This window comes from Eschrichtius robustus, assembly GCF_028021215.1.
Source record: "Eschrichtius robustus isolate mEscRob2 chromosome Y unlocalized genomic scaffold, mEscRob2.pri SUPER_Y_unloc_3, whole genome shotgun sequence".
NCBI classification, from domain to species: Eukaryota; Metazoa; Chordata; class Mammalia; order Artiodactyla; family Eschrichtiidae; genus Eschrichtius; species Eschrichtius robustus.
The window spans coordinates 381,185-393,640 of record NW_027175154.1 but is presented as its reverse complement, the minus strand read 5'-3'; the positions used below and the strand labels follow the sequence as shown (position 1 = coordinate 393,640).

General features: G+C 39.1%; 1 protein-coding gene across 4 annotated transcripts in view; it reads right to left on the bottom strand.

The window, feature by feature from the left end:
* Positions 1–11,833, bottom strand: part of LOC137757680 (ubiquitin carboxyl-terminal hydrolase 9X-like) — a 145,547-nt gene extending 133,714 nt beyond the window's left edge. For all 4 annotated transcript variants that reach the window (XM_068534289.1, XM_068534290.1, XM_068534291.1 and 1 more), the window contains exon 1: positions 11,589–11,833. The gene's annotated coding sequence lies outside the window, so the exon portion shown is untranslated. The remainder of the gene's footprint in view (positions 1–11,588) is intronic.
* Positions 11,834–12,456: the final 623 nt, after the last annotated feature.

The window sequence follows — 12,456 nt, the reverse complement described above, 5'->3', positions numbered from 1 at the left end:
AAAAGAACAATCAAATTTCTCAGAGATAAATACATATTCTGTTTACACAAAACATGGGACTAATGCCATATAACTTCTGATGGTCAGGTCAAAACTAACCAGACTCATCAGAAGTTCCCAATAATAGCTACTTAAGGAAAAAGACAAGAAAAAGGTGATCAATAACCTTACAACCTTCAATAGCCAATTATATTAGCAGAAATGAAATGGTAGTATCTCAAAAAATAAAATAAAATAAAATAAAAAAAATAGAATTACCATATGACCCAGCAATCTCACTTTTGTGTGTATATGCAAAAGAACAGAGGCAGAGGCTCACACAGGTATTTCCAAAATTGTGTTCACTGCATCATTACTCCTGATCACCAAGAGGTGTAACCAATTACCAAATTACCCACTGACAGATGAATGGATTAATAAAATATGGTATTCACACACGGTGGAATACCATTCAGCCTTAGAAAAAGTAAATTCTGACCCACGTGACAACATGGATAAACCTTGAGGACGTTATGTTAATGAAATAAGCCAGTCACAAAAGGACAAATAACTTATGATTCCACTCATATGAGGTATGTAATCAAATTCACAGAGACAAAAAGTAGAAGGGTAGTTGCTAGGAGAAAGGGGAAATTATTATTGTTTAATGGTATCGTTTCACTTTTACAAGATGAATAAAGTTCTGGAGATGAATGGTGGTGGCTGCATAACAATGTGAATGAATGTACTTAATGTCACTAAATGGTATAACTGAGAACAGGAAAGTGCTAAATTTTCTTATGTATGTTTTAATACAATTTAAATAACATACATATAATCTGGACTTAGTAGTGTATTTTACCACAATTTAAAACAAAATTTAACTGTCACTGTCATTTAGAATATAAATTAATTTACCCATTGCTAGTGTGAGGATACACCAGACAGATCAACAGCACAGAACTGACAGTCCAGAACTTGTAAGACCTTTGAATATGTCAAATAATTGTTAACAAGGATGCCAAGACTATTCAAGGGCGAAAGAAAAGTCTTTTGATCAACCTGTACTGAAACAACTGGATATCCACATAAAAGATGAATTTGGGTTCTTAACTTACACAGTTCACAAAAGTTAACCCAAAACGGATTACAAACTAAGTACTTTAAATATAAAATCCTTAAGGAAAGAAATTCGACTGAATCTTTATGACCTTCAGTTAAGCAAGCATTTCTTGGCTAGACTGAAAAGTGATAAAAAGAAAAACATTAAGGGACCCCCCCCCCCCAGTGGCGTAGTGGTTAAGAATTCTCCTGCCAATGCATGGGACACGGGTTCAATCCTTGCTCCTGGAAGATCCCGGAGCAACTAAGCCCGCAACCCACAACTACTGAGCCCACGTGCTGCAACTACTAAAGCCTGTGTGCCTAGACCCCGTGCTCCACAAGAGAAGCCACCGCAATGAGAAGCCCATGTGGCGCAAGGAGGAGTAGCCCACACTCACCACAACTAGAGAAAGCCCACGTGCAGCAACGAAGACCCAACACAGCAATTAATTAATTTTAAAAGAAAGAAAAACAATAAACTGAACTTCATCAAAATTTGAAACTACTCACTTCAAAACATGCCATAAAGAAAGTGAAAAGAGAAAACACAGATTAGGAGAAATATTGCAAGTCATGTATCACAGAAAAAATAAAACCTAAGCAAACAGCAATTTAAAAAAAAACTAATTTAAAATATGAGCAGAGTCTAGACAGACATTTCTCCAAAGAAAATTTGCAAACAGCTGATAAGTACATGAGAATATGCTCAATATAACTAGTTAGTAAGGAAGTTCAAATTAACCACAATAAAGATACCACAACGCACCCACTAGAATGGATATAACCAGAAAGTCAAAATGTACTCAAAATGAACTGGAAACCTCATAAACTCCTGGTAGGAAATAAAATGGGGGCAATCTCTTTGGAAACAATTGTGAAACCATTGCGCAGTTTAAGTTAAACATAAATTTACAATACAATAACTTTGCTTCCAGGTATCTACCCAACACAAAAATGTATTATTCACACACCAAGACTTGAAAATTAGTGTTTGTAACAGCTTTACTTGAAGTCCATAGCACACAGATGCACATTACAATATGAATAAACCTCAAAAACATTATCTAAGTGAAAGAAGTCAGATACAAAGACCACATATTTTATGATTCCATTTATCTGAAACATCCATGATAGGCAATTCTAGAGATTAAAAAGTAGATTAGAAATTGCCTGGGACTACAAACAAAAGGTGGGGGGAGTGGGATCTGAGGATCTGCATGTCTGCAGGTAAACGGCAGTAACTAGAGTGATGGAAATATTCAAAAACTGGATTGGTCTGTTGTTTTTACAGCACTGTAAATTTATGCCTAACTGTATATGTTAAAGAAGTAAATTTTATGGTATGTAAATTGCCTAACTGTATGTGTTAAAGAGTAAATTTTATGGTATGTAAAAAATACACCTCACTAAAGCTGTTAAAAAATTAACTTACATGATGACCAAAAGACACAATTGTCATTCCAATCTGTAAGGACAAATCCTTTAACGCACACACAGCAAAAAAAGAAATGTGTCCAAATTAAAATGCTGAAACTAATGTGAAAACACTAAAAAGCTGAAAGTGTGATTTTGTCCAGCTAGACAATAAATGAATGTTGAAATTTCATTACAAATATCCAATTTCAGAGTAAGCTGCATTAGAAATACTTCATCAAACAAAAATTATCCGGAGGATTAACCAAGATGGCGGAGTAGAAGGACGTGCTCTCACTCCCTCTTGCGAGAGCACCAAAATCACAACTGGCTGCTGGACAATCATTGACAGGAAGACCCTGGACTTCACCAAGGAGGATACCCCATGTCCAAGGACAGAGGAGAAGCCACAGTAAGATGCTAGGAGGGGCGCAATCACAGTAAAATCTAATCCCATAACTGCTGGGTGGGTGACTCACAGACTGGCGAACACTTATACCACAGAAGTCCACCCACTGCAGTGAAGGTTCTGAGCCCCACGTCACGCTTCCCAACCTGGGGGTCCAGCAATGGGAGGAGGAATTCCTAGAGAATCAGACTTTGAAGTCTAGTGGGAATTGATTGCAGGACTTCGACAGGACTGGGGGAAACTGAGACCCCACTCTTGGAGGGCACACACAAAGTAGTGTGCGCATCGGGACCCAGGGGAAGGAGCAATGACCCTGGGGGAGACTGAACCAGACCTACCTGCTGGTGTTGGGGGGGTCTCCTGCAGAGGCGGGGGGTGGCTCTGTTTCACTGTGGGGACAAGGACTCTGGCAGCGGAGGTTCTGGGAAGTGCTCCTTGGCGTAAGCCCTCCCAGAGTCTGCCATTAACCCCACCAAAGAGCCCAGGTAGGCTCCAGTGTTGGGTTGCCTCAGGCAAAACAACCAACAGGGAGGGAACCCAGCCCCACCCATCAACAGTCAAGTGGATTAAAGTTTTACTGAGTTCTGACCACCACAGCAACAGTCAGCTCTACTCACCACCAGAGCCTCCCATCAAGCCTCTTAGATAGCCTCAACCACCAGAGGGCAGACAGCAGAAGCAAGAAAAACTACAATCCTGCAGCCTGTGGACCAAAAACCACATCCACAGAAAGACAGACAAGACGAAAAGGCAGAGGGCTATGTACCAGATGAAGGAACAAGAAAAAACCCCAGAAAAACAACTAAATGAAGTGGAGACAGGCAACCTTCCAGAAAAAGAATTCAGAATAATGATAGTGAAGATGATCCAGGACCTCGGAATAAGAATGGAGGCAAAGATTGAGAAGATGCAAGAAATGTTTAACAAAGACCTAGAAGAATTAAAGAACAAACAAACAGAGATGAACAATACAATAACTGAAATGAAAACTACACTAGAAGGAATCAATAGCAGAATAACTGAGGCAGAAGAACGGATAAGTGACCTGGAAGACAGAATGGTGGAATTCACTGCTGCAGAACAGACTAAAGAAAAAAGAATGAAAAGAAATGAAGACAGCCTAAGAGACCTCTGGGACAACATTAAATGCAACAACATTTGCATTATAGGGGTCCCAGAACGAGAAGAGAGAGAGAAAGAACCCGAGAAAATATCTGAAGAGATTATAGTCGAAAACTTCCCTAACATGGGAAAGGAAATAGCCACCCAAGTCCAGGAAGCGCAGAGAGTCCCATACAAGATAAACCCAAGGAGAAACACGCCGAGACACATAGTAATCAAAGTGGCAAAAATTAAAGACAAAGAAAAATTATTGAAAGCAGCAAGGGAAAAACGACAAATAACATACAAGGGAACTCCCATAAGGTTAACAGCTGATTTCTCAGCAGAAACTCTGCAAGCCAGAACGGAGTGGCATGATATACTTAAAGTGATGAAAGGGAAGAACCTACAACCAAGATTACTGTACCCAGCAAGGATCTCATTTAGATTTGATGGAGACATCAAAAGCTTTACAGACAAGCAAAAGCTAAGAGAATTCAGCACCACCAAACCAGCTCTACAACAAATGCTAAAGGAACTTCTCTAAGTGGGAAACACAAGAGAAGAAAAGGACCTACAAAGACAAACCCAAAACAATTAAGAAAATGGTCATAGGAACATACATATCGATAATTACCTTAAACATGAATGGATTAAATGCCCCAACCAAAAGACATAGACTGGCTGAATGGATACAAAAACAAGACCCATATATATGCTGTCTACAAGAGATCCACTTTAGACCTGGGGACACATACAAACTGAAAGTGAGGGGATGGAAAAAGATATTCCATGCAAATGGTAATCAAAAGAAAGCTGGAGTAGCTATACTCATATCAGATAAAATAGACTTTAAAGTAAAGAATGTTACAAGAGACAAGGAAGGACACTACATAATGATCAAGGGATCAATCCAAGAAGAAGATATAACAATTATAAATATATATGCACCCAACATAGAAGCACCTCAATACATAAAGCAACTGCTAACAGCTATAAAAGAGGAAATGGACAGTAACACAATCACAGTGGGGGACTTTAACACCTCACTTACACCAATGGACAGATCATCCAAAATGAAAATAAATAAGGAAACAGAAGCTTTAAATGACACAATAGACCTGATAGATTTAATTGATATATATAGGACATTCCAACCAAAAACAGCAGATTACACGTTCTTCTCAAATGCACACGGAACATTCGCCAGGATAGATCACATCTTGGGTCACAAATCAAGCCTCAGTAAATTTAAGAAAATTGAAATCATATCAAGCATCTTTTCTGACCACAATGCTATGAGATTAGAAATGAACTACAGGGAAAAAAACGTAAAAAAGACAAACACATGGAGGCTAAACAATACGTGACTAAATAACCAAGAGATCACTGAAGAAATCAAAGAGGAAATCAAAAAATACCTAGAGACAAATGACAATGAAAACACGACGACCCAAAACCTATGGGATGCAGCAAAAGCAGTTCTAAGAGGGAAGTTTATAGCTATACAAGCCTACCTAAAGAAACAAGAAAAATCTCAAGTAAACAATCTAACCTTACACCTAAAGAAACTAGAGAAAGAAGAACAAACAAAACCCAAAGTTAGCAGAAGGAAAGAAATCATAAAGATCAGAGCAGAAATAAATGAAATAGAAACAAAGAAAACAATAGCAAAGATCAATAAAACTAAAAGTTGGTTCTTTGAGAAGATAAACAAAATTGATAAGCCATTAGCCAGACTCATCAAGAAAAAGAGGGAGAGGACTCAAATCAATAAAATCAAAAATGAAAAACGAGAAGTTACAACACACACCGCAGAAATACAAAGCATCCTAAGAGACTACTACAAGCAACTTTATGCCAATAAAATGGACAACCTGGAAGAAATGGACAAATTCTTAGAAAGGTATAACTTCCAAGACTGAACCAGGAAGAAACAGAAAATATGAACAGACCAATCACAAGTAATGAAATTGAAACTGTGATTAAAAACCTTCCAACAAACAAAAGTCCAGGACCAGATGGCTTCACAGGTGAATTCTATCAAACATTTAGAGAAGAGCTAACACCTATCCTTCTCAAACTCTTCCAAAAAATTGCAGAGGAAGGAACACTCCCAAACTCATTCTATGAGGCCACCATCACCCTGATCCCAAAACCAGACAAAGACACTACAAAAAAAGAAAATTACAGACCAATATCACTGATGAACATAGATGCAAAAATCCTCAACAAAATACTAGCAAACAGAATCCAACAACACATTAAAAGGATCATACACCACGATCAAGTGGGATTTATCCCAGGGATGCAAGGATTCTTCAATATACGCAAATCAATCAATGCGATACACCATATTAACAAATTGAAGAATAAAAACCATATGATCATCTCAATAGATGCAGAAAAAGCTTCTGACAAAATTCAACACCCATTTATGATAAAAACTCTCCAGAAAGTGGGCGTAGAGGGAATCTACCTCAACATAATAAAGGCCATATATGACAAACCCACAGCAAACATCATTCTCAATGGTGAAAAACTGAAAGCATTTCCTCTAAGATCAGGAACGAGACAAGGATGTCCACTCTCACCACTATTATTCAACATAGTTCTGGAAGTCCTAGCCACGGCAATCAGAGAAGAAAAAGAAATAAAAGGAATACAAATGGGAAAAGAAGAAGTAAAACTGTCACTGTTTGCGGATGACATGATACTATACATAGAGAATCCTAAAACTGCCACCAGAAAACTGCTAGAGCTAATTAATGAATATGGTAAAGTTGCAGGATACAAAATTAATGCACAGAAATCTCTTGCATTCCTATACACTAATGATGAAAAATCTGAAAGAGAAAGTATGGAAACACTCCCATTTACCATTGCAACAAAAAGAATAAAATACCTAGGAATAAACCTACCTAGGGAGACAAAAGACCTGTATGCAGAAAACTATAAGACACTGATGAAAGAAATTAAAGATGATACCAACAGATGGAGAGATATGCCATGTTCTCGGATTGGAAGAATCAACATTGTGAAAATGAGTATACTACCCAAAGCAATCTACAGATTCAATGCAACCCCTATCAAATTACCAGTGGCATTTTTTACAGAGCTAGAACAAATCATCTTAAAATTTGTATGGAGACACAAAAGACCCCAAATCGCCAAAGCAGTCTTGAGGCAAAAAAATGGAGCTGGAGGAATCAGACTCCCTGACTTCAGACTATACTACAAAGCTACAGTAATCAAGACAGTATGGTACTGGCACAAAAACAGAAACATAGATCAATGGAACAAGATAGAAAGCCCAGAGATTAACCCACGCACCAATGGTCAACTAATCTATGACAAAGGAGGCAAAGATATACAATGGAGAAAAGACAGTCTCTTCAATAAGTGGTGCTGGGAAAACTGGACAGCTACATGTAAAAGAATGAAATTAGAATACTCCCTAACACCATACACAAAAATAAACTCAAAATGGATTAGAGACCTAAATATAAGACTGGACACTATAAAACTCTTAAAGGAAAACATAGGAAGAACACTCTTTGACATAAATCACAGCGAGATCTTTTTTGATCCACCTCCTAGAGTAATGGAAATAAAAACACAAATAAACAAATGGGGGCTTCCCTGGTGGCGCAGTGGTTGGGAGCCTGCCTGCCAATGCAGGGGACACGGGTTCGAGCCCTGGTCTGGGAAGATCCCACATGCCGCGGGGCAGCTGGGCCCGTGAGCCACAACTGCTGAGCCTGCGCGTCTGGAGCTTGTGCTCCACAACAAGAGAGGCCGCGACAGTGAGAGGCCTGCGCACCGCGATGAAGAGCGGCCCCCGCTCGCCACAACTAGAGAAGGCCCTCGCACAGAAACGGACACCCAGCACAGCCAAAAATAAATAAATAAAGAAGCTTTCATTAAAAAAAAATAAAAATAAATAAAAATAAAAATAAACAAATGGGACCTAATGAAACTTAAAAGCTTTTGCACAGCAAAGGAAACCATAAACAAGACGAAAAGACAACCCTCAGAATGGGAGAAAATATTTGCAAACAAATCAACGGACAAAGGATTAATCTCCAAAATATATAAACAGCTCATTCAGCTCAATATTAAAGAAACAAACACAATCCAAAAATGGGCAGAAGACCTAAATAGACATTTCTCCAAAGAAGACATACAGACGGCCATGAAGCACATGAAAAGATGCTCAACATCACTAATTATTAGAGAAATGCAAATCAAAACTACAATGAGGTATCACCTCACTCCTGTTAGAATGGGCATCATCAGAAAATCTACAAACAACAAATGCTGGAGAGGGTGTGGAGAAAAGGGAACCCTCTTGCACTGTTGGTGGGAATGTAAAATTGATACAGCCACTATGGAGAACAATATGGAGGTTCCTTAAAAAACTAAAAATAGAATTACCATATGACCCAGCAATCCCACTACTGGGCATATACCCAGAGAAAACCGTAATTCAAAAAGACACATGCACCCGAATGTTCATTGCAGCACTATTTACAATAGCCAGGTCATGGAAGCAACCTAAATGCCCATCGACAGATGAATGGATAAAGAAGTTGTGGTATATATATACAATGGAATATTACTCAGCCATAAAAAGGAACGAAACTGAGTCATTTGTTGAGACGTGGATGGATCTAGAGACTGTCATACAGAGTGAAGTAAGTCAGAAAGAGAAAAACAAATATCGTATATTAATGCATGTATGTGGAACCCAGAAAAATGGTACAGATGAGCCGGTTTGCAGGGCAGAAGTTGAGACACAGATGTAGAGAATGGACATATGGACACCAAGGGGGGAAAACTGCGGTGGGGTGGGGATGGTGGTGTGCTGAATTGGGCGACTGGGATTGACATGTATACACTGATGTGTATAAAACTGATGCCTAATAAGAACCTGCAGTATAAAAAAACAAACAAACAAAACAACTAATACTAAACTTTCATTGGGTTATTTGTATGGAAATATGTTAATATAAATGTTTCAGACATTACATGAAATTTCTAAAAATCTTATATTTGTATTTGTGTGGAAATATGTATGGAAATATGTTAATATAAATGTTTCAGACATTATATGAAATTTCTAAAAATCCTGTATTTGTATTTGTATGGAAATATGTTAATATAAATGTTTCAGACATTACATGAAATTTCTAAAAATCTTATATGTTCTGGTATAATGTTATAAGTAATAATCCTAGTTATTACTTTAAAATGTATATCTCAGAAATAACTAATTTTCTTGTCAACTGCATTATTATGAACTTTCATCAAATCTTTAACAGTGGTCATTTTTAAGTCTTTTGTCATTTACAGACAGTTCTGGGTGTACTCTGATGCTTTTGCAAATATGTTCCTATAAAAGGCTTTCATCTTCAAGAAATTCATGGAAAAGACTCTGACAAGTACAGGTTTCTGGTAACTGACTGTACTGCTGAACTGAATGAATAAGCATTTTCAGAACTCTAATGAAAAACTGATGAACTCATAAAAGTGCTAACAAAAGATCAAGATGAAAAAAAAAATCAATTACATGGGACTGAGTGAACTGATGAGGATGAGTATAATTTTTGTGACTTTCTGTCTGAATTAAAAAAAAAAAAAATCCCACAAGGACTCAGAGGCAAAGAATATACAAATCAATTTTCACTGCAAAGTAAAGGAGCTGTTACAGTGGAGGATTGCTGGACTGAATGTCAATATTATGACATAGTATGAGTGTGTTTCATGTTTGGTAATTGCAATCATTGTTGCTTTTGTTGTGGTCATCCATGTACAATGCTTGGTGTCAGTCTATCTCTTGTAAAAATAAAATACAGTGTGTGTGTGTGAAAAAAAAAAAAGGCAAGCACACATAATCTAAAAAAAAAACAAAAAACAAAAATTATGCATGAAAAGTACTTTATCTTACTGAAATCTAAAAATGCATTTCAAAATCATAGAAGAAAAAAACCCATCTCTACCCACTAATATGGTTTAAAGTAAAACCTAGTCTTAAAAATTACTTGAGAACTTAAGATTGTCAAATGTAATGTTTTGCTGTTATGCTGTCACTACACAAATTTTCTCCAACTTCAGAAGAAACATTAGATATTATTAGGGCCAAGCAAGAAGAAGAAATAATAATAATTAAAATATCAAGATGATAGGTTAAACTTTTGTGTTAAAATCGTTAAGGGAAAAGGGTAAGAGGAAAAAGTTATAATTTAAAAATCTTATCTTGAAATTTATGAAATACAACACATTCTCAGGTGCCCTTTGAATCAATAATTGCAAATAGTTCCCAAATACTGGGACAATCAAGTTTAAAACATTTAAACTAAAACTACATGCTTTAATTATCGAATTAGTAGAGCAAGAAAAATGTGTCTTTAAATTTAAGATAGGCATCAAGGCTTCTTGTCAACTAATGCTTACTCAGGACAAAATCTCTAATGATAAGACCCAATAAAAGATCTTTCCTAAGCAAAGCATACCAAATTGTTTTCTAAGACCGAGAGTACGTATACGAGTGTTACACGGCTTCTCAGGATGAACTTGTTTACTGGTTAAGTAAAAGTGACAAAGTATATCATTTTCAAAATACAGCATGACTATTTAAGCCACATTTAAAACTCGCTGAATTAAGTTAAAAAAAACTCATATTTAAACACCTGTAGCAGAAACTGCCCAGTGGCATATTCAGTACCATTTTAACAGAATTCCATAAAATAACTGAAATACCTGTACATTAATATTCCATAAAAACGAAAAATTTCATATATATCTGAAACGTAATAGCTGACATTAACAAAAATGAAGTTTTACTACTAAGAAACTGAATGAAGCTAGTATTTTTTTAGCAACAGAAAAAAGCAAAAAAGTAAAACCTAGTTTGGAACAGTTCGTCATTTAAACATCTTTCACCCCCCTCAGCCCTCACCACTTTGGTGTGCTATCCGAGGCTATCTCGGAATATTGACAAACGTCAAGATCTGATAGCCAGGCGTAGCTGGAACCTAGCTCTACTCCGAATCACTCGGTCTCAGTGATGGCGTTTGGTGGCAAGCGCGAGAGGGGATACGTCAAGGGTCCTCTGAGGACTGTATCTCAAGGGCCTTCAGTGGAGTGGTTAGGCTCCAGCCACAGATAAAAGCGTACCGGAGAAGAGAGGGAGGGACAGAGACGTCAGCCATTTTCCCTTACACTTCAAAACACGGACATGTTCCTAGAGCTGAGGATCCGCACCCTTTAGAGCGGTGAGGGACACTCCAACCCAGTTAGGGCGGACAAGAGGGGGCCTAAAAATCTCCAGGCCCGGCAAGGAGAAGGGAAGAAATACTGAACAGATCCATTTATTGACCCCGGGGAGGTGCGGGTGGCGTGCCCACTTACTGCATAACGCAGATGCTTTTACCCCAAAACCAGACAACGTGATAGCTGACAGAAACGCAAAGCTCATCCCAAATACGGAAAAAAACTGCAGCTGCCAGGTTCCAGACCGCAGCGTGAGGAAAAAGGCACTGTTCCCACTCCGTCCTCCTCCACACTGTGGCTCTCTTACCTCTTTTTTTCTCGCGCCGGCGTGTCTCTGAGCTTAGAGGCGCTCCAAGTGGTGAGATTCTCCTGTTTCACGTCCTTAGTCCTCCCGCAGCGGGGGCTTCACCTTCTTGGGCCTGGTCTCTAAGCTGCGACGCAGTCCTAGGTGCCGACACCAACACCAAAATGAGGGGCTAAGGCGGCCGTCTCCCGTAAGGGAGAGGGGGGGACGTTGAAGCTCAGGCCGTCGCCTGGCCCGGTCCTCTTCAATATGGCGGATCCGGCAAACAAACAAAAAAAAAAAAACCGCCGGGCCAGTAGCTACCGCCGCGGCGCAGATTCCCACCAGCCTCAGCGCCACCCGGAGCCTGGAGGACCAATCCCCGCAACGCTCTGCCGCCAAGTCCCGCCTCTCGGCCTCTCCCCCTACTCCTGCTAGTTCCTTGTCGGTCAGCTGTTCCTCCCTTTTTTTCCCTTTCCCCTCCCCCATGGCCTCACTCAGCCGGAACTGGAGAGAGTTCTAACCCAAAGCCGGAAGCAAATCAGTCTGACTGAGGCACCTTGATTCTGCACCGCTGGGAAAGGGGTGGGGACCACATGGTAAACAAAGCGCGTTGGAGCAGTAATTGTCGCGCGTGCCCTTCCACGGACTGTAATGGGTCTCATGCCGTTTCGGTTCTGGAGCTCCTTAGGGGAACAGCTGGATTGAGAACGGGCCAGAATTAAAAAGTACGGTATTGAGACTGGGACTCCCGAGGAGTAACTAATTCGAAGAAGGTATTAAACACAGATTAATCGCGTGTGGTGACCCATCGCCGTCACACTGACATGTTCACTTGCATCGCTGGGTTTTGTGGCAATGTGAATTTCTAACCCGCCGACAAACCCGTATG